Consider the following 23,888-nt stretch of genomic DNA (forward strand, 5'->3'; position numbering starts at 1 on the left):
CTTAACAAACTGCATGTTTTATGTGTGGTTTATTGTATATCAATTATACCTCAAAAAAAGAAAAGCTGTCTAAATTTTTTTAACCTAACCACTAATCAAATTAAAACGGGCGGCTAGTGGCTCATGCCTGTTAACCCCAGCACTATGGGAGGCTGAGGTGGGCAGACCATGAGGTAAAAGGCTAAGACCATCCTGGCCAACATGGTGAAATACTGTCTCTACTAAAAATACAAAATTAGCCAGGTGTGGTGGCGCATTTTGTAATTCCAGCTACTCAGGTGGCTGAGACAGGAGAATTGCTTGAACCCAAGAAGCAGAGGTTGCAGTGAGCCAAGATCACACCACTACACTCCAGCCTGGCGACAAAGCAAGACTCTGTCTCAAAAAACAAAACAAAACAAAACAAAACAAAAAATTAAAACAGGAATACCTAGGTCCCACTTAAATGAGGATCCATAGGCTCAAATTTTTTGAAAGTTCCCAAGCGGATGTGTATTCAAGGTTGAAAACAATTGATCTATACACTGATACTAAATTTTATCAGCTCCAATGTCTCCCATAAACTCCAGACTTAAATAACCAACTGCCTACTTAACATATCTACCTTGGGGCTAGATTTGGTGGCTCACACCTGTAATCCCAGCACTCTGGGAGGCCAAGGTGGGTGGATCACTTGAGGTCAGCAGTTCAAGACCAGCCTGGCCAACATGGCAAAATTCCATCTCTACTAAAAATACAAAATTAGCCAAATGTGGTGGTGCACGCCTGTAATCCCAGTTACTTGGGAGGCTGAGGCAGGAGAATCACTTGAACCCAGAAGGCAGAGGTTGCAAGTGACAAGAGTGTGACTCTGTGTCCAAAAAAAAAAAAAAAAAAAAAATCCACCTGGATGTCTACAAGTAGCTGGGACTACAGAAGTGTACCATCACGCCGGCTAATTTTTGTATTTTAAGTAGAGATGGGGTTTCACCATGTTGGCCAGACTGGTCTCAAACTTCTGGCCTCAAGTGATCCTCCTGCCTCGGCCTCCCAAAGTGCTGAGATTACAGGCATAAGCCACCACGCCCAGCCAACAATATACTCGTGATTTCTCCCTTCTCCCACTCTTCCATTCTTCAACAATCTTTTTATCTCAGTAAATAGCACTTCAATCTTCCAGTTGCTTAGACCAAACACTTAGAAGCAGTATTTATTCCGTTTCTCCTCTCATACCCACATCTAATTCACCATCAAATTCTTTCCATCCCCACCTTCAAAATAAGTTTAAAATTGAGTACTTTCTTACCACCTCCACTGATACCACCCTTGTAACATCTTCATAACATCCCAGCCAGGTGTGGTGGCTCATGCCTGTAATCCCAGCACTTTGGGAGGCTGAGGTGGGTGGATCACCTGAGGTTAGGAGTTCGAGATCAGTCTGGCCAATATGGTGAAACCCCCGTCTCTACTTTTGTATTTTTATACAAAAAAAATTTTAGCTGGGCGTGGTGGCGGGTGCCTGTAATCCCAGCTACTCGGGAGACTGAGGCAGGGGAATCGAACCCAGGAGGCAGAGGTTGCAGTGAACCGAGATCACGCCATTGCACTCCAGCCTGGGCAACAAGAGCAAAACTCTGTCTCAAAAAATAAATAAATAACATCCCTCAATTGCTCTGCTACAGGCCACTCTCCCACAAAGCAGCCACTGTGATCCTTCCAAATGTAAATCAAATTACATTATTCCTCTGCTTAAAACCACCCAATGGGCTCCTCCTCTCCACCCAACCAATCCCCTTCCTTGTTACACATTGGCAACCAGAGTATATGGCAATCAACAAAATCCAAAATTCTTGCTCTAGTCCACAAGTCTCTATGTGATTTAGACTCTTCCTATCTGATCTTCTATACTCTTCTATATGGAACCCATTATTCCAGTGTCTTAGTCCGCTTGGGTTGTCATAACAAAACACGATAGACTGGGTAGCTTAAACAACAGATATTTATTTTCCCACAGTTCTGGAGGCTGGAAAGTGCAAGACCAAGGTCCAGTAGGGTTCAGCTTCTACTCAGGGCTCTCTTCTACTTACATTTCCTTCTGGTTTACAGATGGCCTTTCCTCAGTGCACACACAGGGAGAGACAGACAAACTTCTCCCTCTTCTTACAAGGTCACCAATCCTACTGGATTAGGACTCCACTTTTATGACTTCGTTTAATCATAATTGCCTCCTACAAGCCTTATCTCCAAATACAGTCACATTGGGGGTGAGGGCTTCATTCAGTATGTGAATTTTGGAAAGAAACAATGGAGTCCATAGCATGTTGCATCAACACCTTTCTACTTCTGCCCAAGGGTTTCCCCTGCTGTTCCTCTGACCACTAACCTCACTTCTTCTGGGTCTCTGTTCAAATGTCAAATGTCAGAGAAGCCTTCCTTTTTACTTTTTTCTTTTTTACTGCATATGAATGCCAGATCATAATTGTAGGAGAAGTATTTCTTAACTTGACACAAAACAGCACTCTACTCTCCAACTTCACTCCCTACTCTATCCTCCTTACTTTGCTTTATTTTCTTCAAAGCACTTATCTCTACCTACTACATTACATATTATTATTAACAGTTTATTATCTGTTTTCTTTTACCAGAATAGAATACAAGCTCCCTACCACCCCCCAATTGTAAACAGGGAATTTTTTCTCTTCTATTTTGTTCACTGCTGTTTCTCCTGTGCCTACGGCATAAAAATACTTACTGTCCAAAAATATGTACATCTATTACGTATCAATAAATAAAAATAAATATTTAATTTTTTTAATGAATGAATGTTAAGCCATCCTACTAAAAAATTTCCAGGGATCTGTGATCCTATTGTACTTGTTTTCAACCCTGGCTGCACATTAGCATCACAAGGAGTCCTTTTAAAATTACTATAATTGGGCCCCCACCCAGACCAATTGGAGAAAAAATCTCCAGGAATGAAGCCTGGTACAGGTTATTTTTCAAATCTCCTCGGCTCCTCCTATTGTGCAATTAATGGCCTATAAAACAGGATTAAATCAGGATCTGCCAGGTAAAGCAAATTATTACATTTCACCTTTGCTTTCCTAATCCACTGCAGATTCCATCTTTTCCAAATAACCTTATCTACTCTAGTATTATAGTCATCTCTCCCATCTCTAAAACACTACAGCCTATGTAGACAATGACAAATAATCATTGTAAATACATATATAACTGTATCAATTACAGTTTGCTCCCATTTCCGTTATTTTTTAAAATTAAAAAAAAAAACATCTTCTGTCCAAAGTGTCAGCACCACTTTCAAACTACTTACATTTCTTTTTCACCCTCAAAGTGTTATGTACATACTGTATACTAAATATATGCTAAATGAAGAAAACTTGCTTATAAAATTATTTGCCCTTTCAATTTGTACTAAACCAGAGACAGGGTGCATAATTCTAATCTTTTATTAAGAACCACTTAAATCAGAGGTGTCTAACACCCTGGCGACATACTGGAATCATCTGAGGAGCTTTAAAAAAAAAAATACCCCTTTAGCCAGGTGTGGTGGTGCGCACCTGTAGTCTTACGTACTCAGAAGGCTGAGGCGGGAGGATGGCTTGAGGCCAGGAGTTTGAGGTTATACTCAGCTATGATTGTGCCTCTGCACTCTAGCCTGTGAAACAAAGTGAGACCCTCTCTCTTTCAAAAGAAAGAAAAAAATACACTTGTCTGGGCTCCATCTTTAGGAATTTGATTTATGTCGACTGGGATAGAGCCCAGTATCCTCTTTCTGGTCTGGTTGTGAATCCAAGGTGATTCTAATGTGCAGTGAGGCCGGGCGCGTTGGCTGACACCTGTAAGCCCAGCACTCTGGGAGGCCACAGCGGCTAAATCACCTGAGGTCAGGAGTTCGAGATCAGCCTGGCCAACGTGCTGAAACCCCGTCTCTACTAAAAATACAAAAATTAGCAGAGCGTGGTGGCGTGAGCTGGTAATCTCAGCTACTAAGGAGGCTGAGGCAGGAGAATCGCTTGAACCCAGGAGACAGAGGTTTTAGTGAGCCGAGATGGCACCACTGCACTGCAGCCTCAGCAACAGAGTGAGATTCCATCTCAAAATAGTAATATTAATGTGCAATGAGAGTTGGGAACCAGTGACTGAAACATCAAATCTGAAGGTCTACGTTTTCTAAATACAGAAATTGAGGTGGGCAGATCATTTGAGCTCAGGAGTTTGAGACCAGCCTAGGTAACATGGAGAAACCCCATCTCTACAAAAAATATAAAAATGAGCCAGATGTGGTGGCACGTGCCTGCAGTCCCAGCTACTTGGGAGGTTGAGGTGGGAGAATCGCTTGAGCCCAGGAGGTTGAGGCTGCAGTGAGCATGATGCACCACTGCACTCCAGCCTTGGCAATGAAGTGAGACCCTGTCTAAAAAACAAAAAAAAAAAAAAAAAAAAAAAAAAGAAAAAAGAAATCAGTAGTATTAAAAGATGTTATTTGATTTAGAGTTCACAGAAAACACTTTTCCAAATAATCCAAATAATCATTGTAAATACATATATAACTGTATCAATTACAGTTTGCTCCCATTTCCGTTATTTTTTAAAATTAAAAAAAAAAACATCTTCCAAATAGTTCTTTGGAAGAAAACACTTTTCCAAATAGTTCTTTACATCATGGATGGACAGATAGTATACTCACTAATAAGCCATGCCCAGTTTTAGCTAAAGTAAGTCTTTTCTAGGTATTAACTTTTTCTTTTACGATTCAGCTTCCATTTCTGCAACCTATAATTCTGGAGGACTTACTAGTACAAAGTATTTTTCCTAAGTTTCCTTCCTTTGCTTCATTCATTTACTCACTCATGAAAATGTTTATTATGGCAGGCAGCCTTCTTTTTTTCTGAAACGGAGTCTCACTCTGTCGCCCAGGCTGGAGTGCAGTGGAGCAATCTCGGCTCATGCCATTCTCCTGCCTCAGCCTCCTGAGTAGCTGGGACTATAGGCGCCCGCCACCGTGCCCAGCAAATTTTGTTGTATTTTTAGTAGAGACGGGATTTCACTGTGTTAGCCAGGATAGTCTCCATCTCCTGATTTCATGATCTGCCTGCCTCGGCCTCCCAAAATGCTGGGATTACAGGCATGAGCCACCAGGCCTGGCTGTGGCAGGCAGCCTTCTAAAATGGCCACCAGTAATCCCTGACCTCCTGGTATTCATGCCCTTATCCAACCCCCTTCCCTACGTGTGGGCTGGACCTAGTGAGATGCTTCTAATAAATAGAATACAGCAAAAACTGACTGGATGTCATTTCCAAAATAAGCTTACTAAAACACTCTAGCTTCCATCCTCACTCTCTTCCCTTGTTGTGATCTCCCCTAACAGAGTGGCCCATGTGGCAAAGAACTGAGGGAAGCCTCTGGTCAACAGGTCTTCAGGAACTAATGTCCTAGGTCCAACTGCCAGCAAGGAACTGAGGTCAACGGCCACCTGAATAAGCCTGGAAGTGAGTAATTCCTCCTGTCTGGATGCTTGAGAGAGCTGCAGCCCTGGCCACAATGCTGACTGCAGCCTTGTATTGGGAGATCCTGAATCAGAGGACCTAGCTGAGCAGCATCCAGATTCCTTATCCATAGAAATCTGTGAGACATAAATGTCTGTAAGTAGCTATATTCAGGGTAATTTGTTATAGTAGTGTTATAGCAGTAGATAACTAATATATGTATTTGTACTATAATATTTCAAGTATTGAGGCCAGGCACAGGTGGCTCACACCTGTAATCTCGGCACTTTGGGAGGCTGAGGCAGGTGGATCACTTGAGGCCAAGAGTTTGAGACCAGCCTGGTCAACATGGCTAAACCCCATCTCTACTAAAATACAAAAATTAGCTGGATGTGGTGGTGCGTGCCCATAATCCCAGCTACTCAGGAGGCTGAGGCATGAGAATCGCTTGAATCCAAGAGATGGAGGTTGCAGTGAGCTGAGATTGCACCAATGCACTCCAGCCTGGGTGACACGGCGAGACTCTGTCTCAAAAAAATAAAATAAAAAAGTATTGAGATGCCATTCTTCACTACAGAAAATCTGGTGCCCATAATGGGAGGATGGCTTCTTTGATACACCCAGCTCTGGCCAACTGAATCTTTATATATTACATAGAAGTTATGGCACTCAGTTAACTCACACTGGACTGCAACAAATCATCCATTCGGTTACAGTACATTCAGAGTGGGACAAGCTGTCCTTTGTTTGAGGTTACTTAAAAATAATACTTGATTTGCCCTTTACTTATCATTCTAATACAACTGTGCTAGTTGGTTTTTCACTTCTTTGTGATGTTCATTTTAATGTGTACTTATTTCTGTTACACAGTTTACTCTGTGCTCTTTCCTTACTACTTCCCCTACTGCTTTCCCTCTACTTCCTGCCCTGGTGCTGGTAAGACACTGGTTTTAAGAGTCATAGGCAGGCAGTATTATTGCCCCTTTCATCTTATGTCTCCACTGCCTTCTACCAGCTAGAGCTGTTACTTCTTACGTAATGATCAGATCTGTAGCTCTTTGAATAACTGCTCCTGGAACAGCTTACTGCAGTATTCTCAAATCACAGTCTCTATACCAACACTGGGTGGGTTCTGTCAGTCTATTGTATGCTCTACAGGGAGCCTGGTATAATCATAAATTTAAAAGGTAATTATGATTTTTCACAGAAACCCTGCTGTTATTATGTAATAAATAATCCAAACTCATAAAAATTGTTTTAACTCATAAAAGCAGAGATGAAAATAATTAATAGATGCCAGAATTCAAAATAATGATGTGAAAGAAAACAATAAACAAGGCTTCAATGGAATGTGGAATGTCAATCAGTATGAACTGGGTAAATGAATTTATAACTGATGTTTATGCCAAGTACCTAGAAAAGTGTGAATGAGAAGTGTACAAACAAGTATCTGAAAACTGTTTTTTAACAGTTTTTTACATTTTGCATTTTGCTTGTTTTACAAACAAAAGAATGTTCTTTAACATCCTTTTGCTTCTAGTGGCCAGTGTTATCTAGTGTAATCTTACTTCAAATAGTGGCATGAAACATCAAAGGTTTTGAATAATTTTCAACACAAAGTACCTCTCTGCCAAACAAAGTAATGCCAAACCTCAGTATGTTTTATAAAACAAGGACAAAATATGTTCTTCTATGTAAACTGATGAATTATTTCACAAATAAAGGTTAAAACTACAAAAGCATCATTTATAGTTATACTTACAATATAGAACACATAATAAAGAAGCTTTTTTAAAAATTCACGAAGTTCATGATACTTTTGACGAGGAAGCAGAAGGCACAAAATTCTGTTAACATACGATGTGGCCGGCTATTTTATAAAGCTGATAGCATGCAATGCAGAAGAGTTAACACTGTAACATGGTAACAGGTATTTTTGCTTTACAGTTGGAACAAAACACAAATGTAAAAAAAATCAATCAGCTGTCTACAGACAATCTATTTGAGAAAGACATGAACAATGACTTCTGGTTTATCACATCAAAACTGAAAGAAAAGTTACTTCTAGTAGAGTGAAACTATAACATAAACTGAACCACAATATCATTGGAAAAGATGAGCTGGAATCAGAACTTTACCTGTGTAGATACAAAGTTATAGAAGAGGTTGCAAATGATTGCCTAATCTTCACGTTGCTTTAAACCTCAGTATGTAATTGGCAATCAAAAATACACTTCCCACACTCAATGTGGTCAGAATGGTCGTAATGTTTTTTCCACAGAAAGAAAACATTATTGAATATATTGAATTTTCCATCTTAATATAAACTGGCTATTGCAGGAAAAAGAATTTACATTTCAAAAAACTGAAAATATCTTAAATGATCATATATAATTTCTAGACCACTGCTTAAGTGATATCCATATCAGGACAAACAACGAAAATCTTAAATAGCAAGAACACAAGAGCACACCTCATTTTATCGTGATTTACATTATTACTTTTTACAAATTGAAGGTTTGTGGCAATCCTGTGCCCAGCAAGGCTATTAGCGCCATTTTTCCAATAGCATGTAAAAGTTGTCTGTCACATGTTTGTAATTCTTAAAATGTTTTCATTATTATTATATCTGGTATGGTGATCTATGATTGGTGATCTCTGATGTTACTGCTGTAATTGTTTTGAGGAGCCAAGGCCCACACCTGTATATGACAGTCAACTAAACTGGTTAAGTGTTTGTGTTCTGGCTGCTCCACTGACCAGCTGTTCCCTGTCTCTCCCTCTCCTTGAGCCTCCCTCTTCCCTGAGACACAACGATATTAAAATTTGGCCAATTAATAACTCAACAATGGTGTCTAATAATTGTTCAGGTGCGAGGAAGAGGCATACATCTCTCGCTTAAAATCAAAAGCTAGAAATGATTGAGCTTAGTGAGGAAGGCATGTCAAAAGCCAAGACAGACCAAAAGCTAGGCCTTTAGTGCCAGTTAGCCAAGATGTGACTATAAAGGAAAAGTTGTTGAAGGAAATTTAGAATGCTACTCCAGGGAACACAAAAATGTTAAGGAAGGAAAACAGCCTTACTACTGGGATATGGAGAAAAGTTTTCATCTGGATAAAGGATCAAACCAGTCACAACATTTCATTAAACCAAAGCCTAATCCACAGCAAGACCCTAACTCCGTTCCATTCTATGAAGGCTGAAAGAGGTGAGGAAGCTGCAGAAAAGTCAAGCACCTTCATATGAAAAAATTAAAAAGTGAATCAGCAAGTGCTTATATAAAAATTGCATCAAGTTATACAGAAGATCTAGCTAAGAAAGCTGATCGAAGTGGCTACACTAAATGACAGATTTTCAATGTAGACCAAAAAGTGTTCTATTGAAAGAAGATGCCATCTAAGACTTTCAGAGCTAGAGAGGAAAAGTCAATGCCTCGATTCAAAGCTTCAAAGAACAGTTTGACTCTCTTGTTAGGGGCTAATGCAGTTGGTAACTTTTCAGTTGAAGCCAATGCTCACTGACCATTCCAAAATTCCTAGACCCTTTAAAATTATGCTAAATCTACTCTGCCTGTGTTCTATAAATGAAACAACAAAGCCTGGATGATAGCACATCTGTTTACAGCATAGTATACTGAATTTAAAATATTCAGCTCACTGTTAAGACCTGAATTTAAAATACTTAGCTCACTGTTTAAGCTCACTATTGAGACCTATGCTCAGATAAAAAGATTCTTTTCAAAATATTACTGCTCTTTAATAATGCACCTGGTCACCCAAGAGCTCTAATGGACACGTACAAGGAGATTAATGCTGTTTTCATGCCTGCTAACACAGCATCCATTCTGCAGCCCCACGGATCCAGGAGTAATTTCAACTTTAAAGTCTTATTATTACTATTTTTGAGACGGAGTCTTACTCTATCACCCAGGCTGACGTGCAGTAGCACCATCTTGGCTTACTGCAACCTCCACCTTCCGGGTTCAAGTGATTCTCCTACCTCAGCCTCCCAAGTAGCTGGGACTACAGGCATGCACCACCACACCTGGCTAATTTTTATATTTTTAGTAGAGACGGGGTTTCACCATGTTGACTGCGCTGGTCTCAAACTCCCGACCTCAGGTGATCCACTCACCATGGCCTCCCAAAGTGCTGGGATTACAGGCATGAGCCACCACGCCCGGCCCTTAAGTCTCATTATATTAGAAATACATTTCATAAGGCTATAGCTGCCAGATAGTGTGATTCCTTGGATGGATCTGGGCAAAGTAGATTCAAATCTTCTGGAAAGGCTTCACCATTCTAGATGTCATTAAGAACATCTGTGAATCATGGAAGGAGGTCTAAATATCAACATGAACAGGAGTTTGGTAGAAGTTGATGTAATTATCATGGATGACTTTGAATGGTTCAAGATTTCAGTGGAGAAAGTAATAGCAGATGTGGTAGAAACAGCAATAGAACTAGAATTAGGCTGGTATGGTGGCTCACGCCTATAACCCAACACTTTGGGAGGCCAAGGAGGCCAGATCACTTGAGCTCACAAGTTCAAGACCAGATCTGGCCAATATGGCAAAACGCTGTCTCTACCAAAAATGCAAAAAATTAGCTGGGCTTGGTGGCGCACAGCTGTAGTTCCAGCTATTTGGGAAGCTGAGGCAGGAGGGTGGCTTGAGCCCAGGAGGTGAAGGCTGCAGTGAGCCAAGATTGCGCCACTGCACTCCAGCCTGGGCAATAGAGCCAGACTTTGCAGCAAAAACAAAAACAAAAAACCAGAACTAGAATTAGTAGAATAAGCAGATGTGACTGAATTGCTGCAATCTCAAGATCAAGCTTTCACAGATGAGGAGTTGCTTATTACAGATAAACACACAAAGTGATTTCTTGATATGGAATCGACTCCTGGTCTGGTGAAGATGATGTGAACACAGTTTAAATGACAACAAAGGATTTAGAATATTACATAAACTTAATTGATAAAGAAGCAACAGGGCTTAAGAGGACTGGCTCAAATTTTGAAAGAAGTTTTGCTGTGGGTAAAATGCTATGCAACGGCACTGCATGCTACAGAGAAATCTTTCATGAAAGGAAGAGTTAATCAATACAGAAACTTTATTGTCTTAATTTTTAAAACTGCTACAGCCACCCCAACCTTCAGCAATCACCAACATGATCACTCAGCAGCCATCAACATCAAGACAAGACCCTCTACCAGCTAGCTGAAAGCTCAGATGGTCATTCGAATTTTTTAGCTATAAAGTATTTTTAAATTAAGGTATATACATTGTTGTTTTTGGACATAATACTATTATTACACATTTAACAAACTACAGTATGGTATAAACATAACTTTTATATGAACTAGGAAACCAAAAACTTCGTATGACTTGCTTTATTGTGATATTTGTTTTACTGCAGTGTTCTAGATATAGGGCACAATACAATAAATTTATTTTTTAATTTTAAAAAGTTAGGCTGGACCGGGAGTGGTGGCTCACACCTGCAATCCCAACACTTTGAGGGGTCTGAGACAGGTGGGTCATCTGAGGTCAGGAGTTTGAGACCAGCCTGGCTAGCGTGGTGAAACCCCTAAAATACAAAATAGCTAGGCATGGTGGTGCATGCCTATAATCCCATCTACTCAGGAGGCTGAGGAAAGAGAATTGCTTGAACCCAGGAGGCGGAGGTTGTAGTGAGCTGAGATTGCGCCATTGTACTCCAGCCTGGGCGACAAGGCCAAACTCTGTCTCCAAAAACAAACAAACAAAAATGCTGGGCATGGTGGCTCATGCCTGTAATCCCAGAACTGTGGGAGGCCAAAGCAGGGATATCACTTGAGGCCAGGAGTTTGAAACCAGGGTGACTAACATGGTGAAACCCTGTATCTACTAAAAATACAAAAAAACTTAGCCAGGCGTGGTGCTACACACATGTAATCCCAGCCATTCGGGAGGCTGAGGCAGGAGCTTGAACCTGGGAGGTAGAGGTTGCCAGCGAGCCGAGATGGCGCTACGGCACTCCAGCCTGGGTGACAGAAAAAAACTCCCATCTCAAAATAAATAAATAAATAAATAAATAAATAAATAAATAAATAAAATATCAAATATGGTGTATAAGGGTTGATCAAGAAAATAACTTTCCTGAGGGCGGTCGGGGGGGCGGATCACCTGAGGTCAGGAGTTTGAGATCAGCATGACCAACATGGTGAAACCCTGTCTCTACTAAAAATACAAAAATTAGCTGGGCATGGTGGCGGGTGCCTGTAATCTCAAGCTACTAGGAAAGCTGTGGTAGAAGAATCACTGGAACTCAGGAGGCGGAGGTTGCAGTGATCACTCCATTGCACTCTAGCATGGGTGACAAGAGCAAGACTTCTGAATATCAAAAAGAAAAAAAGAAAAGAAATTAACTTTCCCACTAGAAGTAACCAGGAAGCGGATTAGTATTAAATTTGCCAATGCCTCAATTTGGAATATTCAGACTGCTAGCATTTTAGAGGGACAAAGCCCATAAAGAGTCTGAAGGTAAAAGAAACACCCATCGGTAGGAAATTATCCTTAATTTCTGGGTAAAGTTCAATCTGAATATTCAGTATGATCTGAGCAAGCCATTGCTTGCCACCAATTCAGCAAACTATAATTTTAAATTAGCATAGGAGGTAGTAGAAATTGAGAGGAAGTGAAACATACTAAATGGGGAACCTGATATATACAGTTCAAGCTCATGAGCCCTACATAGAACTTAGTATACGATACCGGTTTCACAGATTTGGTTTATTATGAATAATGATTATTTTAAGTACTAATTATTCATTATTACTATTTTATATTTTTATTTATTTTTTATTCTATTTATTTACTGATTGACCAATGGGGTTTTGCTGTGTCACCCAGGCTGGGGTGCAGTGGCACAACCATAGCTCACTGTTACTTCAAACTCCTGGGCTCAAGCAATCCTCCCACTTCAGCCTTCCAAGTAACTGGTATTACAGGTGCTCACAACCATGCCCAGCTGATTTTTAATAAAATTTTTGTAGAGATGGGGTTCTGTCATGTTGCCCAGGCTGGTTTCAAATTCCTGGCCTCAAGCCATCCTCCTGCTTTGGCCTCCCAAAGTGCTGGGATTACAGGCATGAGCCACTAAGCCCAGCTTGTTTTTATTACTTAAGATGTAATCTTTTTTTTTTTTAACTTACCAAAAATTAGTGGTATGCTTCTATATTCTTTGTGTTCCAAGAATACTAAAGATTGAGATACAATGGCATAACATTTAAGAGCCTGGTTCTGAAGTCAGATTGCTTGAATTCAAATCCTACTCTGATACTTAGGTAAAAATCCTCATTTCTCTTTTATAAAACAGTAATTCTGAGGAGTAAAATATATACAGCATGAAAATACCTTAACACATTGTCTTACAAATAAGTATTAATAAATAATAACTATTTGTTCTTATTCTTTGAGGCTCACATCTCTTGCATTCATACCCTTGGCCTTCCCACACTGAATATGGCTGACTTGTATAATCAGGACATTGCAGAAATTACAAAGTGAGATTCCTGGGGCTAAGTCATAAAAGACACTGTGACTTTCACCCTGTTTACTCCTGGATCATTCACTCTGGGGGAAGCCAGCCCTTATGTCATGGGGACACTCAAGCAGCCCTATGAGCCATCTTGGAAGAAAATGTTCCAGCTGAGTCAAGCCGTCAGGTAACTGCAGCCTCAGCTGTCATCTTAGTTGTACCCTCAGGAGAAACTCAGAGCCAGAATCACCCAGCTAAGCTGCTCCCAAATTACTGACTCACAGGAAATGTGAGAAAATAAATGTTTTGGGGTAGTCTGTCACACAAAAATAGATAATAAATCTGTTTATCAAAAACGTGAAAAGACAGTGGTTTCTGATGTAAGAAAGAGGAATACAGAAGAGAGAAAAAGGGAGAGGAATGGGAATAGAGTTAATCAAATGAACAGAATAAATCAATATATCCAAAAATATTTTAGTCTGTCATTATTTCTTGGTTTCTAAGATCATTTAATTATCCTCTTTGTCCTTAGTTATATGCTCTAAACTTAGAAATATGTATATGCTTTGCTTTTTTTTTTTTTTTTTTTTTTGAGACAGAGTCTCACTCTGTCATCCAGGCTGGAGTACAGTGGTACAGTCTTGGCTCACTGAAACCTCTGCCTCTCATACTCAAGCAATTCTCATGCCTCAGCCTCCCGAGTAGCTGGGATTACAGGCATGCACCACCATGCCCACTAATTTTTGTATTTTTAGTAGAGACAGGGTTTCGCCATGTTGGTCAGGCTAGTCTTGAACTCCTAGCCACATGTGATCCACCTACCTCTGCCTCCCAAAGCGCTGGGATCACAGGCGTGAGCCACAGCACCCAGCCAGAAATTTTTTTTTTTTTTTTAATTTAAAAAATGTTCTAAGTATTCACATGTACAATTTTATTATGCAATAACCTATTTACAAAAAAAACCACAAAAGTTCACTACTCAAGTCAAAGCTTCTACAATGTGCAAGGTACTGTGCTAAACGCAAGAGGAGACTAAAAGATGAAGATAGATAGTTCTTAACATCATGGAGTCTCAATTTAGTAGGGGAAACACACATGATGAATCCAGTAATGACTCAGAACATACTATACTTTCAAACATTTGTTGAATAAATATGAGAGGGTAGGTAATGCTGAGACTATACCTACAAGTGGGAGAGTCAGAGTAGAAATGTGTCAGGAAATCCTTCCAGTAGAGATGATTTTTAAACTGAGCCTAGAGTGTGTGTAGAATTTCAACAGACGGAGCTGAAAAGCAGGGCAGTTAAGGTAGAGAGAGCACTATGAGCAAAGTCACAATGTCAAGAAGATGTGTAAAATTTCCAAATCTTTTTCAGAAAACCTACTAGTAAATAATCAACTACAACTGCATACTGAGATTATAACAAGAGATAAGCTGGAAAGGCAAGTTAGAGGCAGGATATGGAGAATTCTAATGATATATTAACTGGTCTGGAGCCTGGAATTTGAATCAGAAAGAACAGGCAGTTATCTATCACACGTTCAATCTTTATTAGGATTTTTTAATGTTGTTCTGTTTTTGCAGATATTTGAAATGTCCTATAATTAAAGGTTTAAAACACTGAATTCATTTTCAAATCCACCCCGATGACAATGCAAGGGCATCAGGGACAGACTGGAAGCAAGGAGAACCAGTAGGGGCCTGAGAGCATGATGATGCACAGTAGCAGGAATGTTAAAGTTTGCTAGTTAGACTTGTGTATATGTAACTGCGCACAGGTACACAAATATATATTGTCTATATGTATCTGATATTTAAGTATGATACATACATTATAGATTAAACATATAGTATATGCCTTTTTTGCAGCAAATATAAAATCTTAGGAAATTTTACATTTCTGATTGTTTCTTAGGTTAACACTAATATTACATGCGGTTTCATAAGTACCAATTGATGGTGTATGCTACAGATAACATGCATCAGAAGAAAATTACTCTAGGATAAGCACATTTTGTTAATAATTCACATAAAAATGATCAGCACAAGAAAACAGGTCAATAGTGTATGTATTCACTACAGCATATACTTTCTAAATAATAAAAGCAGCTACATTTAATTCTGAAGGGGTTGAACACAAATTGTAATCAAAATATGCTGTTTTAATACATTATACAATGCCATAACAATTTACTTTTATCATTTTATTAAGATTGTTTTTGCTGCATGTGGTGGATTACGTGAGGCCAAAGGATCACTTGAAGCCAGGAGTTTGATTCCAGCCTGCGCAACACAGCAAGACCACATCTCTACAAAAAAGTTTTAGAAATGAGCTGGGCATGGTGGCGTGAGCCTGTAGTCCTAGCTACTTTGGAAGTTGAGGAAGGAGGATCTCTTGAGCCTGGGAGGCAGAAGCTGCAGTGAGCTGTGGCAGTACCACGGCACTCCACCCTGGGCAACAGAATGAGTACAATCCTGTCTCAAAAAAACAAATAATAAAATAAAAAATAATTGTTTATACTGTTTATAGCTATAGTTACTTCTTTTTCATAATCCTGGTTTTGCTTTTTGTACTTTCTCCCTTTGTTAAAAAAAAAAAAAAGATTGCTAGCTAGTCTTACTTTTCTCTTAAAGGACAAGTTCTGTTTTATTTATCTTAACTATTTTTTCTGTTTTCTAATTCATTATTTACTATCCTTTATCTTCACCAATTACTTTTCCAGGCTTCCTTAGGTTTATTTTGTTATTGTTGTATTAAATTCTTTCATTAAGGGTTTAATTTGTTTTCATTTTCTAGTAATGAAATTCTTAGAAATAATTTTACTTGTATCCTGTATGTCATTCGTGTCTTTCATTTTTATTGTAATTATTTTCTACTGCAGTTGCCAGTCTGCAGTATCTTTAGACCTTTGAATTAAGTTTTTTCATTTTTCAAGGACAATAATTTTACATTTTTAAATTCAAGTAATTGAGGTTTTTGTTTTGGGATTTGGAAAGGTTTGGTAGTTTGGTTTCTGGCTCTCACTTTTGCTGTCAACCTAAAATTTCACTGTAGAGTATGTGGTTAATAATATTTCTACTTTTTAATATTTTTTCAGCTTTCTTTATAATACAATGTAACCTACTTAAAAGTTTTAAAAATATAACCTATCTTTTAAAATGTTCTGAGGGGAATTTATTTCTCTTTACAATAACAGAATGATACATTTATTACATCAGCCTTATAAATCAGACAAATTATATGACTCAGATTCTTTATAATCGTATTTATTTCTTTGAAGAGGCAAGGACTGAAAATGTTTTTTAAGGTCTACCATCTACCACTGCTGCTATGTTTAAAGTACTCCCATTACTGTCTCTCTCTTCTTCCCTGAATTTATATAGCTTTCACTCTAAATACTTTTGTGCTTCATCTTTAAAAAGTAAAGATCTGTGGCCCTCTTTATATTAGCAACTATACCTTGGATTATCACAGTGTCTCTTTTTCTCACCTGATGTTTATTGCTTTTAATTCAACTTTTTCTAATAATACGAATCTACTGATTTTTTTTTTTTTTTTTTTTGCTTATATTTGCCTAGTATCTTGTTTTAACCATCCATTAATTTACCACTAATGGATGGTAAATTAGTGGTAAACATACTAATTCTGTTCTAGTGTGTTTCTAAACACCAAGTGTATAGGTGGGCTTTGTATTTAATCTAATGTAAATGTTCCTTAATAGCTAAGCTATATCATGGGCCTTTACACTTTTAACAAGCATGTTCAGTCTTGTTTTCATGTTTTCTCTGAATTTTTCCTTGTTTTCCTTCTTTTGCTATACACTTATTTTACACTGAGCACATACTATGTGCCAAGCATCATGCTTAGTGTTAGGAATACAATGGTAATGAAAAACAATAGCTATATATATATAATTACAAACTGTAGTGTTCATTTTTCCCCACCCTACCCAATACCATGAGGGGTTCTAACAGGAGTGGGGGTGAATAAGAAGCAAGAAAGATTTGGCCACGCACGGTGGCTCATGCCTATAATCCCAGCAGCTAGGTAGGCCAAGGTGAGAGAATCACTTGAGGTCAGAAGCGTTCAAGACCAGCCTGGCCAACATGGTGAAACCCCGCCTCTGTTGAAAATATAAAAATTAGCCGGTTGTGCTCACTTGAACCCAGGAGGAGGAGGCTGCAGTGAGCCAACATTGTGCCTCTGCACTCCAGCCTGGGCAACAGAGCAAGACTTCATCTCAAAAAAAAAAAAAAAAAAAAAAAAAGATACAATTAAATTTAAATAATACAAAGAGTGTTACAGAAACTGAAAGAAAGTAAGGCTGAAGAATATTGAATAAGGGGAAAAATTACATGAGATAAAACTTGAGAGACAGGCAGACAAGGCCAAGAAGGGCTTCATGAGCCATGTTAAAGAACCTAGATTTTGGCTGAGTGTTGTGGCACATGCCTGTAATCCCAACACTTTGGGAAGCTGAGGCAGAAGGATCTCCTGAGCCCAGGGAATCAAGACCAGTCTGGGCAACACAGTGTGACCTCATCTCCACAAATAAAAAAAAAAATAGTTGGGCATGGTGGCACACACCTGTGGGCCTAGCTACCCAGGAGGCTGAGGTGGTAGGATCACTTGAGCCTGGGAGGTCAAGGCTGCTGTGATTATGCCACTGCATTGTAGCCTGGGCAACATAGTAAGACCTTGTCTCAAACAAAACAAAACAACACAACTCAGATTTTATTCTAGGTACAATAAGTACCTTGAAATACTTTTAAGGATGTAAGTGACTTCCATTATATTTTAATTTTTAAAACACATATGGAATTGGAGACACTAAGTAGTACACTATTAGAGTAGCCCAGAAAAGAGATGGTGGCTTAGGGTAGCTGACAAATGGTAGAGATAGAAGTGAATGGATTTAAAGATTTTGGTCAAGGCAGTACTATCAGTCCTCCTCTTCTCCTACCCAATTTTGGAGTTACATAGTTTACTTCTTCTGGTTCTTTGCAAAGTTACTTTTAAACATACAGTCCATGTCCCCTAACAACATTTTGGTCAACAACAAACCACATATGTGACAGTGGTTCCCTAAGAAATGAAGCTGACAAATACTTATCACCTAGTGAAGAAGCTGTCATAACATCACATAGTACTCGTGTGTTTGCAGTGATGCTCATATAAACAAACCTACTGTGCTGCCTGTCATATAAAAGTACAGCACATACCGGCCGGGCACGGTGGCTCACACCTGTAATCCCAGCACTTTGGGACGCCGAGTGGGGCAGATCACTTGAGGCCAGGAGTTTGAGACCAGCCTGGTCAACATGGTGAAACCCTATCTCTCCTAAAAATACAAAAACTAGCCACGTGTGGTGGTGCATGCCTGTAATCCCACCTACTTGGGAGGCTGAGGCAGAAGAATTACTTGAACTGGGGAGGCGGAAGCTGCAGTGCACTGAGATTGCGCTGCTGCACCCCAGCCTAGGCAACAGAGTGAATGAGACTCCCTCTCAAAAAAAAATAGTACATGCAATTACGTATTGTCCATAAAACTTGACAATGATAATAAATGACTATTACTAGTTTATGTATTTACTATACTTTTTATTGCTATTTCAGAGTATATTCCTTGTATTTATAACTGTATACAACCTGGGGCAGGCCCCTCAGGAGGTATTCCTGAAATCATTGTTGTTTTTGTTTTTTGCTGAGACAGCATCTCACTCTGTCACTCAAGCTAGAATCCAATGGTGCGATCATTGTTCACTGCAGCTGGCCTTGACCTTCTGTGCTCAAGTGATCCTCCCACCTCAGCCTCCTGAGTAGCTGGGACTACAGATGCACGAACACCCAGCTAATTTTTTTGTATTTTTGTAGAGAGGGTTTTGCCCTGTTGCCCAGGCTGGTTTCCAACTCCTGGGCTCAAGTGATCTGCCTGTGTCGGCCTCCCAAAATGCTGGGATTACAGGCATGAGCCACCACATCTGACCAGCCATTGTTATCACAGGAGATGAGGGCTCCATGCATGTTATTTACTCCTGAAGACCTTCCAGTGAGACAAGGCAGAGTTCTCAAGAAGACAGTGATATTGATGATCCTGACTCTGTATGCCTAGGCTAATGTATGTGTCTGTGTCTTCATTGTTAACAAACAGTTTAAAAAGTAATAAAGTAAAAAAAAATTTGAATGGAGAAAGCACACAGAATAAGAATAAGAATAAGGATATAAAGAAAGAAAATATCTGTATTTTTGTGCTGTTGAGTTTGCATTTTAAGCTAAGTGTCACTACAAAAGAGTGAAAATGGTAAAAAAAAATTAATAAGCTTATAAAGTAAAAACATTACATTAAGCTATGGTTAATTTATTGCTGAAGAAATAAAATTTTTAAAATAAATTTAGTGTAGCCTAAGTGTACAGGGTTTATAAAATTTACAGTAGCATACAGTAATTTCCTAGGCCTTCACTTCACATTCATTCACTACTCACTCAATGACTCACCCAGAGCAACTTCCAGCCCTGCAAGCTCTACGCTACAAGTTGTGAAGTAAAATAAATCTAAGCTGGCCAGTGTGGCTCACACCTGTAATCCTAACACTTTGTGAGGCTGAGACAGGCAGATCACCTGAGGTCAGGAGTTCGAGACCAGTCTGGCCAACATGGTGAAAACCCGTCTCTACTAAAAATACAAAAATCAGACAGGTGTGGTGGCAAGCGCCTGTAATCCCAGCTACTCAGGAGGTTGAGGCAGGAAAATTACCTGAAACCAGGAAGCAGAGGTTTCAGTGAGCTGCGATTATGCCACTGCACAATAAATAAATAAATAAATAAATAAATAAATCTAAGCCATTCTTATATACCTATGTCCTATAATATTCTAAATCAGTAACATAAAAATTTTTTGGTGTTGTACAGTCATTCTCTCACTTAATAAACATTTACTAAAAACTACCTATGGTCCAAGCCCTATGTTACAGGTATACTCACGAAACACACATTCCAGTAAAAACATGCAAACATACGTAAGTTCATTTTGCGTAAGTTTGAGATGTCTAGAAGACACACAAATGAAGCTGTGTAACTAACAGTCCACATGTAAATAAATGAGATGATCATGCCTAGCTTACTGAAAACACTTTATAGACATATATCAAACACTTCTTTTGAACATCAAGATCTTCTAAACTCCAATATTAGTTAAAACATTATAACAACAGGTAGTTTTAATATGATAGATACCATTTCAGCCCTTATAGTTCAGTGTGAGAAACACAAAAATACACAAGCAATTGAAGTACATCCACTAAGTGCTATTATGGGAGAAGTTCAAAATGGATAAAGAAACCTAGGTAGAGAGAAAAACTTCTGGCTAGATGTCTTAAGTTCTCTGTAAATGAGGAACAATATCCAAGAAAGTAATAATGGTTTGACTCATGAATCGATCTAATCAATGGATACATTATTTTAGCTGGCAATATACTATCACGTAAAGCACAGGTTACTGACAAATTTTAATACTTTAAGAATGAAATTGTGGCATTAAATGTAACTTCAATTTAAAGAAACATATAGGAAACAAATGCTAAGACAAGATTTCTAAAAAGTATTACCAGAATTTAAAGAAGGAAAAGGTAAGTAGATACTAAAACAGGCCAGGGAAAGAAGTATCTTGTTAGGGATAGTCCCCTAGCAGAAGCTTAGAGGATGAAGAAGAGTTGAAAGGATGAAAACAATATTCCGTACAATAGAAACCACATAGGCTCAGAATTAATGATTATTAAAAGAGCCTAGTGAGTCATCCATTCAATACATATTTACAATGTACCTATTCTATGATGGGCATTAGAAATCAAAGGCGAAGACACAGTTCTGCCCTCAAAAAGGCTACAGAACACTGTAGAGAATAGACCATCAAACCAGTCATGGTGTATTGAGACAGGGTTAAATTCAGGCAGCTATGGAAATACAGAGGATGGGTACCTAAGCAGATCCTACAGGAGCACAGAAGGCTTTCTGAAGGATGTAACACCCAAATTAAGAATTGAAGTGAATAGAAATTAACTAAACTGGTGGTGGGGAGGAATGGAAGGCAGGGGTTACTGGGGCAGCTACAGAGAATGGGAGAACAGGGCCAGGCACGGTGGCTCACATCTGTAATCCCAGCACTTTGGGAGGCCGAGGTGGGTGGATCACCGGAGGTCAGGAGTTGGAGAACAGCTTGGGCAACATGGTGAAACCCCGTCTCTACTAAAGACACAAAAATTAGCCGAGTGTGGTGGTACACGCCTGTAATCCCAGCTACTCGGGAGGCTGAAGCAGAAGAACTGCTTGAGCCCAGGAGGTGGAGGTTGCAGTAAGGTGAACTGAGATCACATTACTGCACTCCAGCCTGGGTGACAGATCAAGGCGCCATCTCAAAAAAAAAAAAAAAAAAAAAAGAATGGGAGGGCAAGCAAAACAGCATCCAGAGATTAAGAGATTAGCGTGTGTGTAAAGGCCAGGAAGAGCAGAGCACACCACCTATAAGTGGGTGACAAATATGGCTGGGACATAACTTTATACAGGTGAATGGAAAGAGGTAATTACGGCTGAAGAAATAAACAGGAACCAGAACATGAAACAATTTGCAAGCCATGTTAAGGAGTGTGGACCATGTTAAAGAGGATGTCCCTTTGGTTATACCAGAGTTTCATAATAAAGAAAAGAAAGTTAGTTTACAGTAGTGAGGGACCAGATTATCTAGAACAAGTGTTGCAAGCTGAATTATCTACAGAGAGTAGGTAAGTAATAAAAAGGAATAAAGAGGACCAGGTACACGAAAAACCCAGGAGGCAACAGGGACTGTGAAAAGCAAAAGCCCCAACTAAATGGTACAGATTGTTGCAATGAACAAAGGTGGCTCAGTGTTGCTACATCTTCCTTTTTTAAAAAAAGAAGATGGAAATATAAAATTCCAAGTGAAAGCTCTTGATTTTTTAATGATAGCCATTAAATTTCTTTGAAACATGGTACAGGACAACATTGAAGGGACAAAACAAGACTATGAGCAAACCAATACCACCAGTCATTTGTCCCTGCTGAAGCTCAAAGACAAAGCTGATGAGTCTGACTTGGACCTGAGGGCAGTGGAGATTTAAATAGGAATGGAGAGTTACTAAAGATTTCAAGAGGGTATCAAGTAATCACCACTTGAGAAGACAGTGTCTGTTTTGTTCAATTCTAAGAAAGTATCTCACATTTCGTTGTCCTCAGTAAATAGTGATGAGCTTAAAAGGGGAATTTTTTCGAAAATTAGTGTCATGACAATAGACAGAACTAGAGCACAGAAAATACAAGTAAGAAAATTATTACAGTGCTCCTTTGCTCTAACCCCAGCCTGCTATTTAGCAGGTTGTTCGCAGTCACTGCTGCCATGTGCTGCCCAGTGTTCTTTCTAGGCTGACTGCTGTTCTTCCTTTGGCTATGAACCCTCCTCTAATTCAAAAATTTGTCCAACACCCCAGTGACCAAAATTAGCAGCTATCAGCTTTCATCTAGCTAGGGGCAATGAAGTTAAATAGAATGTGTGATCATAGTGGATGGGAGAAGAAGAATATTCTTTGCTTCACTTCAGCTCCAAGCCAGGAACTTTGTTGCTAATTCCACATCCAGTCACTGCTAATTCCACACTACTATCTTCTCAGGGGTAAGTAACAGCTAAATGCTGCACTAACTATGCAGGGAAATGTCCAATAAATAATATGTATGCCTGGATAACAGGGTTGGGAAGAACTAAAATTGCGTTCGAGATTCTGCTGGAATAGAAGTGGTATAACAAAGAGGTAGGCTGAGAAAAACTAGACACTAACAATGGGTACAGAAATTAAACAATAATCAACATAAGAAAACACGTAACCCCCAAAACCTCACAATCTTAACATTTATATAATCAGAGTCCAATTAATCTTACAAGAGTAAAGTTTGAGAGTATTTGAAATAAATTATAGAAAATTCAGCTGCTATTGGGATACATGGATAACTAGTATTAGAAGTTATAAATTCATTTACTGAAAATAATCTTCTAAACTGTCCCTCATCTATGACAGATGAAAGCAACAGACTATCAAAATATTAAGGCACTTATGTTATACCTTGGCATACCAAACTAGATATAGTTCTACTTTGCAATACGTTCACTCCCAAATAGCATCTACTAGGAAAAAAAGTAAAAAACAAAATGAGTTGATTTGAAAACCTCTAAGCAATTAACATCTAGGGAAAGCATATCCAACTCCCATAGAGTGAAATGTTGGGCCTCACCTTATAAAAATATAAGTCATCATGTAAGGAATCCTTCTGGTTCAGAGCAATGACTTTAAAGCAAAAAAGAAGTTAGTGACCTTTCCTTAGGGAGATGATGATAATTATAATCCTACCTACTCTAGCCCACGTAGAGGGTCTGATATTCTGACAAAAAACAGAGCCAATATTCTGATTAAAAGCTTATCAGAATGAAGCCTATAATCCCAGTACTTTGGAAGGCTGAGGCAAGGTGGATCACTTTGAGCTCAGGAGTTTGACACCAGCCTAGGAAACATGGCGAAACTCTGTCTCTACAAAAAAAATACAAAAATTAGCCAAGTGTTGATGGCTCACGCCTATAATCCCAGCTACTTGGGAGGCTGAGGTGCAAGAATTGCTTGAGTCCAAGAAGCAGAGGTTGCAGTGAACTGAGTTCGCACCACTGCACTCCAGCCTGGGCAACAGAGCGAGATCCTGTCTCAAAACAAAGGCTTATCAGAATGAAACATTACATTTTATCTAAACAAATTAAGTAGATCTAGGTATCAGGGAACACTTATGGAAAGCCCTAAATGCTCTGTAAAATTCAGAAATGGATAGCA

At 39.1% G+C, this 23,888-nt stretch overlaps 1 protein-coding gene across 10 annotated transcripts in view; it reads right to left on the bottom strand.

The window, feature by feature from the left end:
• The window catches only part of YAF2 (YY1 associated factor 2), a 79,367-nt gene that overhangs the window by 18,319 nt on the left and 37,160 nt on the right, over positions 1–23,888 (bottom strand). The gene's annotated exons all lie outside the window — the stretch shown is intronic.

Source organism: Piliocolobus tephrosceles, chromosome 10, assembly GCF_002776525.5.
Source record: "Piliocolobus tephrosceles isolate RC106 chromosome 10, ASM277652v3, whole genome shotgun sequence".
NCBI lineage: Eukaryota > Metazoa > Chordata > Mammalia > Primates > Cercopithecidae > Piliocolobus > Piliocolobus tephrosceles.